We start from the raw sequence: 21854 nt of genomic DNA, 5'->3' as shown, positions 1-21854 counted from the left end.
GGACCTCACATTAAAAACTCTTTTCCTCGTATGCCTAGCAACAGCTAAAAGAGTAAGTGAGATCCACGCCTTCAGCAGGAACATAGGTTTCACATCGGAAACGGCTACATGTTCCTTGCAGCTCGGTTTTTTGGCTAAAAACGAGCTTCCTTCACGTCCTTGGCCTAAATCGTTCGAGATCCCTAGCCTGTCCAACTTGGTGGGGAACGAACTGGAGAGAGTACTTTGCCCAGTCAGAGCTCTTAGGTACTATCTAAGAAGGTCAAAACCTTTACGAGGACAATTAGAAGCCTTATGGTGTGCTGTCAAGAAGCCTTCGCTACCAATGTCTAAGAACGCAGTTTCTTACTACATCAGGCTTCTGATTAGAGAAGCTCATTCTCATCTGAAGGAAGAAGACCTTGCTTTGCTGAAGGTAAGGACACATGAAGTGAGAGCTGTGGCTACTTCAGTGGCCTTCAAACAGAACCGTTCTCTGCAGAGTGTTATGGATGCAACCTATTGGAGAAGCAAGTCAGTGTTCGCATCATTCTATCTCAAAGATGTCCAGTCTCTTTACGAGAACTGCTACACCCTGGGACCATTCGTAGCAGCGAGTGCAGTAGTAGGTGAGGGCTCAGCCACTACATTCCCATAATCCCATAACCTTTTTAACCTTTCTCTTGAATACTTTTTATTGTTGTTTTGGGTTGTACGGTCGGCTAAGAAGCCTTCCGCATCCTGGTTGATTTGGCGGGTGGTCAATTCTTTCTTGAGAAGCGCCTAGGTTAGAGGTTGTGATGAGGTCCTTTAGTATGGGTTGCAGCCCTTTATACTTCAGCACCTAGGAGTCGTTCAGTATCCTAAGAGGACCGCTACGCTCAGTAAGGAAGACGTACTTAATAAAGGCAGAGTAATGGTTCAAGTCGACTTCCTTACCAGGTACTTATTTATTTTATATTTGTTATTTTGAATAACTAATAAAATGAAATACGGGATACTTAGCTTCTTTGTTAACATGTATGCTGGTCTCCACCCACCACCCTGGGTGTGAATCAGCTACATGATCATCGGGTAAGATTAATATTGAAAAATGTTATTTTCATTAGTAAAATAAATTTTTGAATATACTTACCCGATGATCATGATTTAAAGGACCCGCCCTTCCTCCCCATAGAGAACCAGTGGACCGAGGAGAAAATTGAGGTCTTGTTGACAAGAAGTACTTGAGTACCTGACCACAGATGGCGCTGTTGAGCACACCCCCACCTGGATAGCGATCGCTGGCGTATCCCGACCGTAGATTTCTGTCGGGCAACGGAGTTGACAGCTACATGATCAGTATATTCAAAAATTTATTTTACTAATGAAAATAACATTTCTTTTGGTTTACAAGTATTTTAGTTTGTGTCTTTGCTCTCAGAATGGATGAAGTTTATAAACTGAGTTACCACTGTAGTTGAATCAGTGAAACTTAAGAAGCTCAAACATGTTGCAAATGCCTTTTTGTTGAGTATGCTGTCATCGGTCGTTTCTTAGCTTACTATACTCATTTAACATTGATATTTATAAAAATTTAATAATTTTGCAATTACTTTTGTGTTCTCAAGTGGTTTTTTGCACTGGAGTGCTTCCCCTTGGGTAATTTACCTCTCAAACTGAGGTCGCAGCTTGGCTTGTAATGATGATACAATAATACTGATTCAAAGAAATCTTTGATTTTACAGAACAGTACTGTCCATCATCATCACTTATTACAGTATTGTTTTTATCATTACAAGCCAATATTCAAACTTAGTTGGGAAAGCAGAATGCTGTATCAATAGATAATGATTATAATAATGATCATCTTTTTATGAATTCACTATTTTGAGTTTATGATATAATACAATTTAAATACTGGGATCTTTTAGTAAATAGGATAAATTGTAAATTTTAAATTTATTGTGCGAGGTGAACAATCCCAATAGACCTAACAATACTGTACAATATTTTGAAATGAAAACGGAGTAACTCAAACTGAGACGATCTGCAACTGTCTATGTCTCTTTAGCTATCAGCAATGAGAAATTCATTGTGATTATTATGCTATATTTTTCCTGTGATATTGACAATTAGAGTATATTAACTAAATCCCCAGGTACAGTACATCATTAATTAGTGGTGAAAAGAGCTGAAATCTTTTACATTAGAAGGGAAATTGAAGATACAGTGTTAACTCTTTGTGATGGAGGTAAAGTTTAAGGGTCATCGCACTTGATCGTGAATGCTCTCAGTCTACAATTGAATCTGTGGAATAACTTTCTTTTGTAATATCTAGAGTTATCAGCAAGAAAAAAAGGCAGCAGCAAAGAAACATGCAGGAGAAGATTGACCATCTTGGAACTGCCAGGGGCACGTCTAAAAACCCTCTTAAGGTGTCCGATCTCCCTCATTGCTCCAAAATGACTCTATGCTGCAGTCTAACACAAAATCTGACATCGTCAAAATCTTGACCTTTTTTTCTGACCCTGGCCCTTACTAGATTTGGACTAAAAAATTTGGACATTTTCAAGAAAATCTCATATATCTTCTATAATTTCAGTAGGAGAGCGAAAAAATGCGATGACCACATATATACCCATAAAACGACTCTATGCTGCAGTCTAACACAAAATCTGACACCATCAAAATTTTGACCTTTTTTCTGACCCCGGCCCTTACTGGATTAGGATGATATGAAAATGACTACTTGTAATGTGGATTGGAGATAAAAACAAATGCATATACTGTACCTGTAAAGGTTAGCCTACAAACGATGCAAACCAAGACGAGTGATATTTCAAAAATTGTTACTATATACAGTAACAATTTCATCTACGCTTAAATGTTTATAGTAAGTTGCATATGGTTTCAGTGTTTTAAGAATTTCAAAGTTAATGATGAACCTGTAGATGCTAATAATATAGGAGCTGAAAAATCCATTAGGAATATTGTTGAAGAATTTGCCCATAAAAATAATCAACGTAATAGATGAGACGGGCTTGCACAAACACATACACTCATCAAAAAAATAGAGGCAAGGCCTGGATGTAAGAGCTTTAAAGATCTCGTAACTTGTTTTAAGTAGAAATGTGTCTGGCTATGAATTAAAGCCTTTCATGATTCACCTCTCTCATTAGCAAAAAATATGCAAGCATCTACTTTTTGTTCATTTTTTTGTCACAAAAAAAAAAAAAACCTGGATAACAATTCCTTTGTTTTAAGAAGAGATTTGAAATCATTTGATTCCTGAAGTGAGAGCATGATTCAGTCAGGATGATATCCCCTTGAAGGTACTTATTTTAAATGTTGCCCCAGGATATCCAATGTTACCTATAAGAAATAGGTAAGTGATTTGTGCCCTGATGTGAAAGTTGTGTTTTTACCACCATATATGCTTCAATTATTCAACTTGTGGATGAAATAGCTTAGTGACATCCAGGGTAATATTTAAAGTTCTTATTTGCTCATTCAGTTGAAGTTACCGAACTGAAGATAGTCCCCGGATATTCAGAAAGGAATTCAACATTCTGATTATTATGAAGAACATAGTTTTGATATGACAGGAAGTAGCAAAATAATGTATGAAAGCAATATGGAAAAATGTTTTAAAGACAAATGGCCATACATACAAAGGCTTCAAGAAAGATGATGATGAAGAAATAAGGAGATAATATTGGTTGAAAAAACAATGAAGGTAGTAGTTGATGGAGAAGATATTAACCCTTTCGCCCCCAAAGGACGCACCGGTACGTTCTTGCAAAACACTGTTATTTACATGTTTTTTGCATATTTTTGATAACTTTATGAGAAACTTCAGGCATTTTCCAAAAGAATGAGACCAACCAGTGAGATTTGAAGGAAACTCGGTTGTAGTTGTAACTTTTATTAATGAAAATATGTACACACTTAAATATAATCATAAATAAAAACTATTTACATATATCTAAATATTTAACTTTAAATATAAATTTCATTGCTTGAACATCCTGAAATGTAAAAACTATTTAAACATATCTAAATATTTAACTTTAATTTTTTTCTGGCATCTCCCCGATCATTTTCAATTTTTGTCTTTCTTTTCTTAATTTTGATAGCATTATCTAAGTACCTTAGTCTAAAATATATAGATATCTTTGCAAAAAAATCAATAATGTCGTCTGGGACCTTTACTCCTGATCGTTGCAATTCAGCAACAAGAGATTTTTTTTGCACGATTTCCCTTCTAAAAGTGATGAACCGTGGATTGTGTTGAAAACTTCTCGTAGCACAATTAATTGAGAATGAAATTCATCTGATGGCATGTACAATTCACCTCTGTTTACTATCCCAATCCACGATTCATTTGAATTTTTACACTCTTTCATCTGTCCTCCTAATTGTGGATATTTTGTAGAAAACTTTTTTACAATATAACCACCTATATATTTAAGAGCTTCATCTTCAATTACAGTGGCAGCCGTTTTTTCGTTTTCTTAATCTAGAATTTGATTGTTTATATCTTCTGAGGGGCATTCAAAATCTAAATCTTTAAACAATGAGCTGGTCAAGTACAGTTCTAATGCTAATTCTCTATCATCACTGTATTTGGAATTGTATGACTGGGCAGGGTCAATTGTGGCAAAGGCCTTGATTGTGGCGAGCTTGACGAGTCCTGAAGGGTGAGTCATGGATAATCCCCTGTCCGACCGACCTCTATATATTGGCCTTGGAGGGAACTGGTGCCAACAACAAGTGTTGGCTTTAATACCCCAACAACAACTGGTGTCATTATGAGTTGATCGAAAAACCTGGCCGAATTTCCATAAAATCTCTTTCAAATGCTCAAGGGAATTAAAGATAGATTTGTGAGATAGATTCTGATTAGTAACTCATTATTTTCATTATGAAAATAAGTTTGTGACGTCATCTAGAGTAGGATTCATTTTTACAGCTTGTCTTTCCTTTTGTTTGTCATTAATATATTGCGCTTAAATTGTGAAGTAACTAGCCTGCATATGTAACTATTTCGTATTATGTTAAATTTCAAGCGTAATGTAATCGAACAAATGACTACTAAATTGTATATATTTATTAGGAAATATGTCTTCATGGAGGGTAGGGTAAAATGCCAGCAGTATAGCCTACATACATATGTTAGATAATGACTTAAAACTAGAAATTTTATGGAAACAAACAGAAAAGGATCATTAGGTAATAAATGAATCTTAAATATCATTGTTATGTATGTGTATGAAATATAAGAAAAAAACTAGCATAAAAAAAGTCCCCTAATAGAGCGTTTGAACGAAATATCTCTTGTGAATTTGACTCGTTTGCCAACAGTAACCCATAAACCAAGATGAACCCTCTCACCATATGCGTTTCTTTTACGGGAAATATCTGGCGTCTCATTGGCTGATTTGTCCTCTGCAGTGATTGGTGGTTGTATGTGACGTCATTCAACCTCGTATTGTATGAATGAATTCAACTGGGTAGAGGTAAAGTACCTATACATTTTGTAGATTAATTAAGACTTAAAAATTACAATTTATATGAAAACAAACTCAAAATATTTATAATTCATGATTAAAATAGGTAATAGAGCTTGTTCAAATGCGGAAGCTAAATAAATATATAATTTTCAAAGGAATAATTAACTGAGCTCTGGCTACGATGTTGGATGTGTATGTGTTCATTTGTAAACAAAGGCAACAGCCAATCACAGCTTAGAGGATAAAGCCAATCAGAGGACTGGAATATTCCACCAAGAGAGAGTACCGGAGACTTATGAGTTGCTGTTAGTAAAACTTTCCCGAATTTCATTAAAATCGTCTTTCAACGCTTTAGCTAGGGGTGACGGACCCTAGATTTTTTTTGTTTTCAAGAAAATTAGAGGTACATTTTCTTTAATATAAATAGAGACAGTCTCTTATAAGATGTTATGATAACCAGTTTTATTAGAGGGATACATTTTAATTACCAAATAATTATTTCTATTAAGAAAACAATTACGTCTTTGTGACGTCATAAAAAGTAGGATGAACTTAGAAAACTTATCTAAATGACTGAATAATTCTGTTTGCTGGTTTGAGTGCCTTATTGAGTAAATAATGCCCGGCTTATATTTGATATTCTAATATATACTATTATTATATCAAGTTTATACAGTGAAGGACCTATACTACGCGATTGTAATGCGTATTTTGTTACATTTCAAGTATAATGTAAATCATTCAAAGGAATAATTCATGTTTTGGTTACGGTGTGTGTGTGTGTGTGTGTGTGAAGATACACCCTACAGCAAACAAACGTAACAACCAATCACAGGAATGGTATATATCGTTATCAGGGAGTTCCAAGCATTTATGCGTAGCCGTTCAAAAACTAGCTTGATTTTCAATGAAATTTCATTCATGTGCTCTCAGGAGTTTTTTTCTTTTTAAAGGAATTTTAGTTTTATTTTTTTTAATATATAGAGACAGGCCTTTATAAGCTGTTTTATAATATATATCAGATTAGGGAATTCTGACTACCAAATCCTTATTTTTATTAAGAATAATACATCTTTGGAACGTCATAAGGAGTAGGATGAACTTTACAGTTCGTTTGTTTGCTGGATTGAGTGAGACTGAGGTACCGAGTAACACGTGGCTAATGTTCGATATTTAAATGGATACTGTTATCATATAGAGTTCAAATAGAGAAGGAATTGGATGACTGTAATTCGCATTTCGTTTTATTTTATGCATAATGTAAATTATTCGAAGGAATGATAGAATATTTTGGGCCGGTTTTAAAAGTGCTTGGAACCCCATATGAAGCAACTGTTTGTGTGTGCACCGTGAGAAGTGGTTGTGTTCCACTTCGTACGGTCGTACCACTTCATGTGTCACTGCTGTTAACATTCGGCTGCACTCAGTCACAGCTTATTCTTCCCAGGATTAGTAGAATAATCCTGGTTCTATTAAGCCAGCTGAAACTTAGGTACTTCCTACGCTGTTAAGGTGAGATCACACCTTTAAGAAAAAAGTATAAAACTTTTGTTTTTATTCCTTATTCAAATATAACATATTTTATAATAATATTTTAATACTTTGGTAATGTTATGCTCAGCTTGACTATGCTATATCTAACTTAAATTTAAGCGTTTCTCTCGGGATTTCAAGCACAAAGGTAGGAGTAGGCTATCTGGTTATTTTTAACAAATATTTTTATAAAAATTCGACATGAGGACTCCTACGTGACATTGGATGGAAATGTTTTAAAATACCTCATTTTATATATATTTAGCCTACGTGTTTTTAGGGAGAAAATATTGCATGAATTGAATTTTTATTAAATATTACACAAAACATGTGAAAAAATTTTAAAATTAAGATTTTTAACAAATGTTTTTATAAAAATTCGACATTGGATGGAAATGCTTTGAAATCCTTTTATTTTTTTTTAAATATATTTACGTTTTTTTTTATAAAAATGTATTGCATGAATTGAATTTTTATAAAATTTACACAAAACATGTAAAAGTTTTGAAATGAAAATAAGATAAATTACGCATAGAAAGTAAGATCTCCCTATCAGTCTCCCATGCAACGCACATAAGTTCCTTTATCTAGTTATGTTTAAGATCTCCGTCTTTAACTTATTTCGGTGTGTTTGTAAGTTTTGGTGAGCCTTTCTTAAATCAGTTATGTTTTATAATTTCTAAGTTGAATTGGTAAACCTTTGGGGTGCTACTATAGCGTGAGGTCTACCGCCATATGTCGCCTACCCAGGTGGAGGGTGAGGTCTACCGCGTGACCAGCGTCCCAGAGCCCCGCACCTAACCATCGAACATGTGAACTGCCCAAATCCATCAAAAACGTGACCTGTCCATTTAAAAGGAAGCAAATGGAGCTCCTGAATAAGTTTTTCCCTCGGCCTAAAAGAGATATCAATTGAGCGATCGTGGTTGGACGCTAAAACGATGATTCTGAAGAGAATGCGAGGTGTTGGTCGTCAGCTGTTCCAGTCTCATCTTGATCATTTTTGCTGGAAGGTAATGAGTAAAAATTCATTCCAATGATCTATTTGTGTCATTCTTAGAAGATGTACGAAGTGTGTATCGCTAGATTAACCTGTTTGATGTACGAAGACTGTATCGCTAGAATAAATGTATAGAAATATACAATAACCTGTTTGATGTACGATGAGTGTATCGCTAGAATAAATGTTTGGAAATATATGATAACACGTTTGATGTACGAAGAGTGTATCGCTAAAATAAATGTATGGAAATATATGATAACATGTTTGATGTACGAAGAGTGTATCGCTAGAATAAATGTATGGAAATACATGATAACATGTTTATTTTTACCTTTATTCCTTTTTTTAATGCAACTAGAAATCCAATTATCTATTTAAGTCATTTCTAAGATATGTTTGAATTAAGTGTTTATTGCTTAAACAAATGTATGAAACGTGTTTTATCTATTCAGCAGTAGACCTCACGCTATAGTGCTAACGGGAGGTAGAACTCACGCTATAGTAGCACCACCTTTGGCATATTCAATACCAAACATCGGTTTTCTTAGAGATAAGTTGGATTACGTTTCTATAACTTTATTTAAATGTTATATTTTTAATTATACATATTTTTTTGCTCTCATTTGATTGAAGGGAATTTGTTTAGTAAAGTTTCTTAAAATCACATAAAATTATGAATTGCGTGATTTTTTTTTTCTATCGGAGTGTAACAAATCCGTAGGCCTACATGTAAAACTACATAAATTGATTACATCTCGACAGTAAACCTTCCCGTAGATACCATTCGTTATACAGTCATTTCTTTATTTAAATCTGAAAAATAAACGGAAATAATTGTTAAGGAATTTTGCCGTTAGCTCTCGTCAATGTAGAAAAGTAAAGTTGAAAAGACTAAATGTAGATGGCACCACTCTTTTTTTCGAAGGTACTCAATTTCCAGGGATGCTTTTATTGTTGTACACCTCTGCCTCATCCTTGGATACTTGGGTCTTCAGTACGCTATGTGCGAAAAAAATTCGGGAAGGGAGGCAGTTCCGGGCTTGTGCGTGTACTAGATGATGACGACGAAGTTCGAGAAGGTAAGCTATTATTAATTTATTCAATTGTCAAGCAATGTGTTATGGCAGTGAATTTAGTATCGTGGAAATTCAAGTTCCACAACTTGGCCGTTTGAAGTCCAAGTTACCGTGGTAAATGTATTGCATTCAATCGCCAAGTTAACCTCTTTGGGTCTAAAGAGAGAAAATTCTGAAACAGTACTTACCAGTTTGGGTAGATATTTTTTTAATTAGACCTCGCTTTTGAATGACAGTAGTCTTAGATCTGCAGATGTTCCTAATGGTGTGATTGAGGAAAAAAAATGAACCCTTGTGGTGTTGCTTTATTCACGTAGCAGCTAAAATATAGCAAGTCATGGGAGTGGTAGGCATTATGGAAAGTGGAAATGCTGTTTTACCAGGAAATACAACAGGGTTATGAGTGTACAGTTAGTCCAAAATCTTGTGTTAACCGAGGTGGATTTATTAAAAGCCAAGTCTTTTTTTTTTTTTTAGAATATTCATCATTGTTAGTTTGCTTTATTCTATAGCTATTTGCGGGGTCATGCTGCACACAGAAAATGCTAGGGGCCGGCAGGACCCACGGGATTTGTCAAATACTGTAGCCTACTTTTTAAGTATTGAGAGAACCGCTTAGCGTAGTTTACATAATCTTGAGTAGAACGGAAAATTTTCGACTACTTGTTTGAAGTATTAAGTCCTTTTTAAATAAGTGGAAGCTCGTTATATAATTGGAGGGCCACATCTTAGCCCCAATAACTTAAACCCGCGATTTGTTTTGTAGCCTAGCAATTATCTTAAGAATTTTGTTACCCCAGTTCAGGATAAAATGATTAGTCAATGCGCATAAAATTCACTCTTAGCTTTAATAGACAGCCAGTGTAGTTAAATCAAGACATGGGTAATGTTGCTATTGTTTTAGTAACTTTTTAAGATGTATTTGGGTAAGCTGAAAGTTTTCAAATCTATCACTACAGTCACTTTTATTATAAACAGGACGGCCAATCAGGTATTTCTTTACTAAAAGCAATTAGATCTAATGATTCTTGAATTATTTGTGTACGAGAGACGAAATAGTCCAGTACGACACCTAGGTCACGATCTCTAATATATATCGGGACTAAATCATAACTATTTTTCCTGAATATCGTTAAGGTTTCATATATCTAGATGGGTTTTCAACCCCTTTTTTTGGTTTCCTCCTAAAGGCACGCAACCCTGCAATTCCTTTTATTTCTAAGTTTTTGCAGCGTTTCTTTTTATTTCATATTCCCTCATCATGTAGTATAAGTTTTCTTTTAATAGTAATTTAACAAAACTAACTCGTTAGTGTTAACTGAAGTCCGAACTGTAGAATTTTAGATTTTCTAAGTTACTTTCGATTTCAGAGGTGCCAGAATTATAAGAAATATACTTTAATCAAATTGCATGGTGCGTCATTATTTTGAAGCTGACGATCATATAATGTTTATGTAAGTTTGTTTTAACTAGCGTAGTCAGGGTTATTTCTTGCCAACTCAACAATCTCAATTCAGTATCCGGGCACATAGCATATATAGGGTAAAGTTTTCTGCGAGGATAACTCTATGAAACTAGAGGAACTAGAGTTTATTAGAGTATTGACTAAATTCGTATAATCTGTAACTCGATTTAATCTGTAGTCCATTATTGCATCAATATTAAAATTGTCATAAATGTTTGAATTGAAGTATTTGTATTTATCAAATGAGCGTAGAAAAAACTCTATTCTAAAGATTAACTTTTTTTTCAAGTTTGTGTTAAATGCAGATAGGTAGACAAGTTTAATGACTTGTAATCTAAATTTCTAGAAAATAGTTAGCCTAAGTTATGATTTAAGATTGCTGATCAGAAATGTAACATGGGATTTTCTTTCAGGTGAAAGGGTCATCACATCGAGAACAAGTCATGAAACAAATCAGACCACTAAATGCTTAAGACATTTGGACGATTTCTACTTATTGGATTAACTAATCTCCTGGATATTTCATGTGTAAGCATTCCTTAAATCTTGTTAAAGGTACGTGATGAATTTGTATTTTAGGTGAAGCAGTTTGAAAGGTAGTTAATTATAAGTTTTGTTTAATTTTGGCTAGTACGTATTCAGGTACAATAACTTTATACATTTGGATTTTAGGTGAGCTAGTTTGAAGGCTAATCATAGGTAATTTTAATAATGGTCTTTAATTCTGGATAGTATGTGTTCAGGTACAGTGAGTTTATACATTTGGATTTTAGGTGAGCTAGTTTGAAGGCTAACTATAGTTGTTTGTTGTTGTTGTTGGGGTATTAAAGCCAACACTTGTTGTTGGCACGGGCCTTTCCCTTGGTTGGCCCGTAGGTGATCGCTAACTATAGGTAATTTTAATAATGGTCTTTAATTCTGGATAGTATGTGTACAGGTACAGTGAGTTTATACATTTGGATTTTAGGTGAGCTAGTTTGAAGGCTAACTATAGGTAATTTTAATAATGGTCTTTAATTCTGGATAGTATGTGTTCAGGTACAGTGAGTTTATACATTTGGATTTTAGGTGAGCCAGTTTGAAGGCTAACTATAGGTAATTTTAATAATGGTCTTTAATTCTGGATAGTATGTGTTTAGGTACAGTGATTTTATAAATTTGGATTTTAGATAAGCCAGTTCGGAAGGGCAACTATAGGTAATGTTAAGTTCTCTTGTTCAATTCTGGATAGTATGTGTTCAGGTACAGTGAGTTTATACATTTGGATTTTAGGTGAGCTAGTTTGAAGGCTAACTATAGGTATTTTAATACTGGTCTTGTTTAATTCTGGATAGTATGTGTTCAGGTACAGTGATTTTATACATTTGAATTTTAGGCGAGCCAGTTTGAAGGCTAACTATAGGTAATTTTAATACTGGTCTTGTTTAATTCTGGATAGTATGTGTTCAGGTACAGTGATTTTATACATCTGAATTTTAGGCGAGCCAGTTTGAAGGCTAACTATAGGTAATTTTAACACTTTTCTACTTTAATTCTGGATAGTATGTGTTCAGGTACAGTGAGTTTATACATTTGAATTTAAGGCGAGCCAGTTTGAAGGCTAACTATAGGTAATTTTAATACTGGTCTTGTTTAATTCTGGATAGTATGTGTTCAGGTACAGTGATTTTATACATTTGGATTTTAGATAAGCCAGTTCGGAAGGGTAACTATAGGTAATGTTAAGTTAGGTAATGTTAAGTTCTCTTGTTCAATTCTGGATAGTATGTGTTCAGGTACAGTGAGTTTATACATTTGGATTTTAGTTGAGCCAGTTTGAAGGGTAACTGTATTGAACTAGTTGTGACTTCTATGTGATCTATAGTATAGTCATCGCTTTCCACTTTGTCGATGTTCAACGTTAAGGGATGATACTGGCTTTGCTTATAGCCAAAAAAGATGGGCACAAATTTGAAGTAATTTTTGTTTGAGGTTAATGAAAAAACATTGTAGTGTAGGCTACGACCCATGTGTTGCTTAGATTTCTCCAATAACTGATTTTTGTTACTTATGGCAGCAATTATTGGAAGGCATCCCCAACCAGGTACGGTTAATTTAGTGAACTTAGGCTCAAAGGCTTAATTAATTTGAATTGGCTATTTCAATTCCACAGTTGATGGTTATAAATTATATAGAAATTTAGTTAACTTGAATAGATACATGTGAAAGTAAATGTAAATTTTGCCAATGGTAATAGCTGTAAATAGGGAATCAGCGGTGCGAATCTTTTACCATCCTTATCTATACATTAAGGGGTCGGTTGCCTGATACGTCCTCTTAAATACCTTTATCAAAGACTTGCTTTCCCTCCAAACTACTACTCCATATCACTCTTCACCTTATCGCACCATGTGATCCTCTGCCTCCCCTTGATCTTCTCCATTAGCAGGTTCCCCCCAAGCTGCCCTCACTCTCTTCCTCAACGTGCCCACACCATCTTGTTCGTGATACTTACCACTACCATTATTCCCGCCATTCTTATTTTGAAATTAATCTTTCAAGCAGTTATGTTCCCATAATACATCCTTAAGGTTTGCTTACTCTTTTTGTTTTTGTGTTGATACCCATATCTTTTATTTTGAGGAACAGGTGTTGTTGCAGGAATAGGCCTTGTTGTAATTTGATAGGTAGTCAAACAATTTTTATGAAGATTTTTGTTAAAGGTTGCTAAGCACAATATAATTCTTATATGTTCCAAGAGTATTCTATAAGCCATTTCATCCTCCAATTAATTTTGGATAAAAAATTTACGTAAGACTGGCATTTTACCTGCTTGATTTTGACAAACTAAATCTCTTAAACAGAGTTTGCTTGACAATATGAAAATGCTGAGAATTGGTTTGTCCTGCCTGTGGTCATAGTTTATAACTTGAGCATAATGATCAATATCGTTTGAATCTTGTCCCACTTTTAGTGTAGTGATCAATATATTTCGGTTAAATTTTCCTTGACTGTTTTTGTATAAATTTAGTGGATAGCATGAATATCTAATAGATTACACCAATGTACACAATGTTTAAACTCTCTAACAGCACTTTAGTCAAATCGGTTTTGTAACAAATTGCTACTTACGTAAAATGGTTTCCTTTCATATCATATTTTTAATGTAAGAAGTTAAAGTGAAAGAGTTTTAACCTTTTAATTGTTTACAATAAGCTCGATGTTAATTTCATTAAATACACCAATTATGGTAATAAAATAATTTAAAATATGGTAATACAGTATACACAGCACAATTTATTTTGTTTTATGAAATTTATACATATTAGCTTTTAATATACTAAATTTGGCGAAAGATTAGATCTAGAACGGAACTCTGAAAGAAGAACCGTCAATCATTTTAACTTCTTTTGCAGGTGTATATGATATGCCTGCATGTTGCTGATACTGGAATTGGAAACGAGGTGCTAGAAACTAGAAAAAAGGTTCCTGTTGCATCACTACTGCTCTTGACGATTGATTAATTAGTTGCTGGATATTTGAGAAGACAGCAATGCTGGTTTTACTGATTGCCCCAATGCTTCAGGCAGGTACGGCTCAGCTGTAAGTATGCTGTGACTGGAGAGGCTTGTTAGCTTCAAACTCTAACGCAGCTACAAGCTTGTTGGAACCTTATCGATTGACTGCTGTAACCTATGGCAACTGCCAGCTGGCTATAGAAAATCCTGAATATTGTGAATCTTGAGGCAACGGTAACTGGAGACATGTAAGAGTTTGCTGTAAAACTTACAAGGCAGCCGTGACTAAAGATACATAAGCTTGCTATTTGAGATGCTGACTGCAGTAACCTGGCTGCAAGTATGCTGTGACCTAAGATGTAAGAGCTTGATGTCTGATATGATGCTTAGCGAGATTAATGACTTGATTATTACTACGTTCCTTACTGCCGTAACGCTACTGCTGCTGCAAATATGTTGTCACTTACATCTTACAAAAAGTTTACTGTATCTGAGATGCTGACTGCAAGTATGCTGTGACCCAAGATGGTAAATATCCGAGATGAATACAGTAGACTTATCTCATCCTGACTGACAGCTGCAAATAACATCACCCTAGTTACTATTCAAGATGACCACAGTAACCTAGCTGCAAGTATGATGCGACTCGAAGTATAAGGCTTTCTGTATCAGAGATGCTGGCTTAAAGTATGCTGTAATTCAAGATTTAAAAACTTCTTGTAACTGAGATAACTGCAGTAAGCTGGTTTCGGGAATTTAGATTACTGTAACTTAGATTTGAATGCCAGTAACCTGGTTCAAGAATGCTGGAACTTATTGAGATGCTGTTATTCAAGATGTGAGAACTTGTCGTAACAGATACTATCTGCAAAATCTGGCTGACTTGAAATTGTTGATATAGACTGCATAGTGAAGATCTCAGAAAGCAATGCTTCAAATATGTCAGAACTTGCTATTCAAGATGACCGGTGTAACCTGGCTTCAGGTATACTGTGACTGAAGATGTTGACTGCTGTGACGATTTGACTGTTTGCCTTCAAGTTTAGTTGAATTCAGTTAAGGGTACCTAAAATAACATTAAAGATGATAATGCTGACATGCAAGTATTAATGACTATTCTGATGTTTGTTATGCTGCCTTCCTGGCCTGAAGAGATGTCAAGCTACTGTCTTTCATGCCAAGCTGCTATCTTTCTAACCCGAAGAGATGTCAAGCTACAGCCTTTGTAGCCCAAAGAGATGTCATGAGATGTCAAACTGCTGACTTTATGGCCTGAAGAGATGTCAGCTGCTGCCTTTGTAGCCCAAAGAGGTGCCATGAGATGTCAAGCTGCTGTCTGATGTAAGCTGCTGCCTTTCATGGTGCTGCTCTTACAGCCCGAAGAGATGTCATACTGCTGACTTTCTGGCCCGAAGAGATGTCAGCTGCTGTCTTTCTTGCTGCTGTCTTTATAACCCAAAGAAACTGCTTATTTTCTGGCCTTTAGAGATGTCAAGCTGCTGTCTGATGTAAGCTGCTGCCTTTAATGGTGCTGCTTTTGTAGCCCGAAGAGATGTCATGCTGCCGCCTTTCTGCCCCGAAGAGATATCGTGCTGCTGCCTTCCTGGCCAAAAGAGATGTCAGCTGCTTTCTTTCATGCTGCTGCCTTTGTAGCCCAAAGAGATGTCAGGTGCTGTCTTTCATGCTGCAGCCTTTGTAGCCCGAACAGTTGTCATGCTGACGACTTAATGGCCTGAAGAGATGTTTTTCATGCTGCTGTCTTTCATACTGCTGCCTTTATATCTTGAAGAGATGTCATACTGCTGACTTTATGGCCTGAAGAGATGTCAAGCTACTATCTTTCATGCTGCAGCCTTTCTAGCCCGAAGAGATGTCAAGCTGCTGATGTCATGCTGCCGCCTACCTGGCCTGAAGAGATGTCAGGCTACTGTCTTTCATGCTGCTGCCTTTCTACCCCAAAGAGTTATTGTGCTGCTGCCTTCCTAGCCAGAAGAGATGTCAAGCTGCTGCCAGATGTCAAGCTGCTGCCAGATTTCAACCTGCAGTCTTTATGGCCTGAAGAGATGTCTGCTGCTGCCTTTGTAGCCCAAAGAGATGTCATGAGATGTCAAGCTGCCGCCTTTCTGGCCCAAAGAGATGTCAAGCTGCAGCTTTTCTAGCCCGAAGCGATGTCATGCTACTGCCTTTCTGGCCCGAAGAGATGTCATGCTGCAGCCTTTCATTCCTGGAATATAGTATTTTTTACTTTAAATTTTGCTTTGTCAGCAACTTTTCTGTATAAATTTACTTATTTAGACTGATAATTGTAACCCTAAAGGAGCAACTAATTAAATTTGATTAAATGTACAAATTTATTTAATTTCCTGTTTTAAAAGCTTTCAGTGTACGATGTTACTAAGATGATAAAAAATACTGATGGAACTTTTAGAAATTGACCATTATACCATTACAGTTTAATATAATCCCCTTTGATTCAAATTGGTAGCAAAATATAATCTCTAATGGAAATATATTTTATCCCAATTATACCTAGCTAGTGCGATAATATATATACGTCCCATGGTAAAAAAAAAATTGAATGTAAGGCTATACCCATACAGTACCATGACTGCTAATCTATAACTAATCCTCGCATCAAAATGCGTTAAATCTTATAATTCGTACTTATCTCATATGATTGGGATGTTGAATGGCTTCCCATGAACCAAAGCAGAACAGCTTAGAGCTCCTATACCCTTCCGAGGGTCTTGATCAAGACGCTGTTTTACCAGAAGTCCTCTCCACAGATGTAACGCCATAGGTGTTGGCTATCCGGGCAGTTACGGCCTGCGGAAAAAAAATGGAAAAAATTAATCTATGAAAACTAACCCAGTTGAACAAAAATTCTCATCCATTTATTGAATATATACTTAATGAATATTTCAAATTGCTAGGTAATTTAGCAAGGAAGAAAACTCAAGTGTATAAAGATTAATTAAACAAGTATAAAATAAAAAGTATAAGGGTCCAATACGATATTGCCTTCAATAGCTATCAAACAAGATACTCTGCAATATACCGACATGAAAATTAAATTAGTTATAGTTGTATAAATTAAATTAGTTATTTAATCTTTTATACTGTTCTAGTAAAGAAATGTGACCAAAAATCACCTAAGATGAGAATAGATTTATATTTCTTTGCATGCAAAGTTTCTACGCAAGATTTTCAAGAGACTTTATTTGAGTGTTAAGTTACAATCAAAACTACTAACCACAATTATCTATGGCTTCAGTGACAGAAAAACTAAATATTTAAAAACATATTACATCCTATTAGTATGGTTGGTACAAACTAAATCTGGACTTTTTTTGTCCAGTTTACATGAAAACTAACAGTGAAAAAGTTGCAGACCACTAACTATACAAAATTATGGTATTGTCTTCCAAATCGAATTATACTCTGACAAACATCGGCTTCAATAACTAAGTTTCACCGATTGCAACTATATATGGAGTCATTAGTACAATTTATATTCTTTTAATATTAAAACTTGAAACGCTACTTTATTACCATAAGGCCTAAAAATAGTGAGTCTGGTTGACATTACCTTTTGGAAAATTCTTTTCTATGACAATTTTAAGTTTGTATGTTGGTGCAGTAACCCAATAATACGGCTTCTTAACACTTTGCTACCAATAAATGCTTAAGTACAGCCCTTTACATTTATGTTCATAATTTGCATTTGATGAATGAAGACATACCATTTTCCATGGATTTACATATTCTGGGAATATATGATGACAGTAAATGTATTTTGCCTCCATTGCATTTGCTAATAAATTTAAAGCCTTCAAACATTTCTTCCAACATCAGAATAAACTTTGGCAACAATAGGGAATGGATGACAATTGAGCAACTAAAATTGAATAAAAAGAAAAAAGTTTATGGTGGGAAAGAAAATCAGCGTTAGAAATTTAGGAGATATTCAAATAAATAAAGACACTGTCCCGTATCTAGTAAAGTTAGCGACAGCGTTTCTCTTGACTAACCTGTCTCAATGCCAAAATAAATAATGTAGTAAAAACTGCTGGTTATCTCAAACTTTACTTTCATATAGAAAAAGATACATGGATTCTGTAATGAAACTTGTGATACTGTTATTACCAGGATAGCCTACAGTAACTCCAACTACGACAATTTACAAAAAGTAGCCAACTACTTCAGAAATTACAAAACATAATAAACAGAGGTGCAAGGCTAATAAAATGTGTCCCACCGAGAGAAAGGATCACTCCTATACTAATTGTTTTAAAATGTCTGGAAATTAAAGCGAGAATTGAGTTCAAAATATGTACAATAACCCAAGTTATAAAGAATGGGCCGTTCAAAATATTTAAGAATTATACATTGAGCAGCTAACAAATCGTGTCACGAGAATGGTTATAGATGGTTTCAAACTATTTGAACCTAGATGTGTCTACTGTAGGCACTAGAGCCTTTATATATGCAGCCCCAAAACTACAATAAGCTCACACGAGACATCCGAATGATTAAAGATATGAAGGCTTTCAACAGTAAGCGAGCAAAACGCTATGTGAAATGATTCATGATCTCGAATGAACATGATAGAATGACCGGAGGTCCTGTAGAGAGTAGGGTTCCCCTGCAGTACACTTGCATTAAACTCCATTTGAAAAAAAAAGAAAAAGAAAAAAAAAACTAACGTAGTTAATTTTGTTCACATTTGATTCAACTGCTATTAATTTCGAAAACTTGAGACATCTAACTATTAACAATGTACAAGTTATGCTTTTTTCCACACTTGTAAACTAACCATTTAATTTTTCCTCAAGATTTATTTGTAACTGAAAGTAAGCTTACAAAAACCAGTAATTTAAAAGGTGGTAAACTTAATAAAGTTTTAATGGAAGGATGCAGAAAAGTTCCTAAAAATAGTATACAATTAAACGCACTTATAAAAACAATTTGAAGACTATGATTTAAGTAAAATTTTCTTACAATTAGGCCTAAATCTATGGAATACAAAAACTAGAAACTGCTAAAGCATGCTAGCTTCCATCGGAATCCTAAAAAATTTGTTCCTTCACAAAGGACAGTTTCCAATACAGAATTTCATAAATTACATACTTTAACGGTAACGACCAATTAGGAACTTATATATCCTTTAAATAATGGCAACTCACTTAAAAGTTTTAACATGGAGAGGGAGAACGATATTGCAGCTAAATTCATCCGAAACCCGATGCTATAAGCAATGACCACAGCTCTCACTATATAATGAATGCCAATTATCACATATCCTTACACTTTTTATTAGGCAAAATCATGGTACTTTTATCTATAAGTGTTAGAGATTTACTTTGATATACGTTATACTTTATAGTAATCTAGTCATACTTAATAAAGAGCGGAACAATTTAAACTAAGCGATCAATTAAGTAATCTTAAAGTAACGCCAAATTACTCGATAACTCGAACAACAGGTGTGGCATAGCAAGGACCATTTACTAAAAGCAGTGAGTCATGGTGGACCAAAACGACATTAAGCAGAGTGATTCATTAGGCAATTTAAGTAAAGCTTAAATGTGTTACACCATTGGCGAAGGTGACGATGGACACTGCTAGAAAATGGGATGGAGTTCCCATTTTCTATACGAGCGATAAAGAACGATATTGACCCTAATATTTTTACAAAAGTAAATTAGCACAGAAAATAAGACTGCTTACCACTGTTTAACAACCACAAATACAAAAAAGTAGGTAATAGACCAACCATAATAGTTGGTTGTGCACACATCTGCTCTATTTTTACTTTTTATTCAAGTATAACAACTACCCAATCCTGAACATTACAGCGGAAAATGTTTTTTTTATTCTTGTCGATGAAATTGGCGTTTTAAATTATTGATACCAAAATTCAAACTCAGTTCTAGAAATTTAAAACTTCCATACGAAAATTGATTCCAAATGGTTATGATTTCCACAAAAATAAAACAAGGAAATCCAGTTACAAATCCAACGAGGAAAAAAAAACTGGTCAGACAATTACCTTAATATATATTACTAAACTTTGTTGTCGCAGATATATAAAACGAATAAGAGATAGATACCTACAATAATAGATATAATAGGATCGACAGGGTTGGAATACTTGCAAGAAGATTAAAAATGAAGACTTCGGTATCCTGGATGCACTCGCCAGCGGAACTGTCCCACTTCCCCGAAAAATTTCCAACATTGTCTTTGAAAAAATACAAGGACCAAAGAAACATGAAGCATCTATGATTTCACAAGGATTCGTTAAAATGGCTTCCACTGCTCCATTGATAGACAAGAGGCGCCATCTAGGAGTTAATTTTCCCTCATTTCCTTCCATGAAGTAATCTACAACAGCACAGCTATTCGTTAAAATGGCTTCCATTGATACAAGTGGTGCCATCTATGAGTTAATTTTCTCTCTTTTCCTATCAAGGACTAAAGAAACGGAGTTAACTACAACACCAATATTCGTGAAAATGGCCTCCATTTGAAGACAGGTGGTGCCATCTATAAGTTATTTTTTTCTCTTTTGCTTTCAAGGACTAATCAAACACGACGTAGTCTATAGAAGCAAAACATTTATTAAAATGTTTTTAAATGGAAGACAAATTAACTTCTAGATGGCACATCTAGTAGTTAATTATCTCTCTTTTCATTTCCATTGCCTCGGTTCTCTTAATAGTGATGACGATGATAAGAAAAAAGAGAAATACCAACAATAATGATGATAATGATAGTGGTATGATAATGCTAATTACTTATACATTGTCTATAATGTAAAATATATTCGAAAAACTAAAGGAAAATTAACCTTAATGGTGAGGTAGGATTATTTTAAAAAAAAATTTGTCGTTCTTTAAACAAGATGCTATTGTCCGTCAAATTTCTCTGAGATGTATTTGAATAATCTTACTCATTTTAACGAATTCATGACAGGATATTTGAATGAATAGGTAGTAAATGAAAGATTCTTGACGATAAGCAGTCAGTTTAACTAGAAATGTTTACTAGCACAAGTTACAAATACAATGTGACTTCCTCATACGCAATTTCATTCATACTTCAATTTATTCTGACGAAAGTTGGAGTTATATTAAGACACTCCCATGCACAAAAACATAAGAACATGGATAAAAGAGTATATAATTGTATTTATATTTTCACGTACAAACAAATATCTGTATCAAAACGTATGCCATACATACAATTGCAATACTATATGCAATGATACATAATATCTTAAAGGTGCTACACTTAAATTTATACCCACATTCAAAGCATATGCATATACAGTATAACATACACATATGTGAATACATGTATGAAAACGAAGACTACATTAGTGCATAAGTGTACATCAAGATGGAAATACTAAATGTCTGTTTACACACGTGCATGCACATGCATAAACACATATTGCACATGCATAGGCCAATCATTTACTTATAAAAATACATACATAGGCTTACCAATGCATGTTAATTTTTTGTTCATGTAGGAAGTTTATTTATAAATTATTTTAAATTCACATCCATAAGTAGGCCTACACTCACTAATCCATATACTGTATGTGCATATATTCCAGACAAGTTGAAGTATATTTTGAAGTGTTTTAAGATACATATGTATCAACTTGTATAAATAAATACCCACCAATAAGCACAAAGCAAATGCATATATGATACATATACTTGTTTATAGGCCTACACTGATACAATATACATTTACAATTAAGTACATACATAGACATCGGGGTATTAATGT

General features: G+C 34.5%; 2 long non-coding RNA genes across 3 annotated transcripts; one reads left to right on the top strand and one right to left on the bottom strand.

Annotated features, from left to right (window-relative positions):
- Nucleotides 1-8903: 8903 nt before the first annotated feature.
- On the top strand, nt 8904-14196 carry LOC137624876 (uncharacterized). The gene is made up of 3 exons (XR_011040774.1): nt 8904-9089; nt 10965-11106; nt 13947-14196. It is a non-coding gene; the product is annotated as an uncharacterized lncRNA (long non-coding RNA).
- Nucleotides 14197-15496: 1300 nt separating this feature from the next.
- On the bottom strand, nt 15497-20504 carry LOC137624875 (uncharacterized). 2 transcript variants are annotated; one of them, XR_011040773.1, is made up of 4 exons: nt 20207-20504; nt 16713-16874; nt 16088-16272; nt 15497-15926 (listed from the first exon to the last, which is right to left on the bottom strand). It is a non-coding gene; the product is annotated as an uncharacterized lncRNA (long non-coding RNA). The 2 variants fall into 2 exon arrangements; XR_011040772.1 differs by having other exon boundaries at nt 15497-16272.
- Between the last annotated feature and the right edge of the window lie 1350 nt (nt 20505-21854).

This window comes from Palaemon carinicauda, chromosome 31 (assembly GCF_036898095.1).
Source record: "Palaemon carinicauda isolate YSFRI2023 chromosome 31, ASM3689809v2, whole genome shotgun sequence".
Lineage (NCBI taxonomy): Eukaryota > Metazoa > Arthropoda > Malacostraca > Decapoda > Palaemonidae > Palaemon > Palaemon carinicauda.
This window is presented reverse-complemented; position numbering and strand designations above follow the sequence as displayed.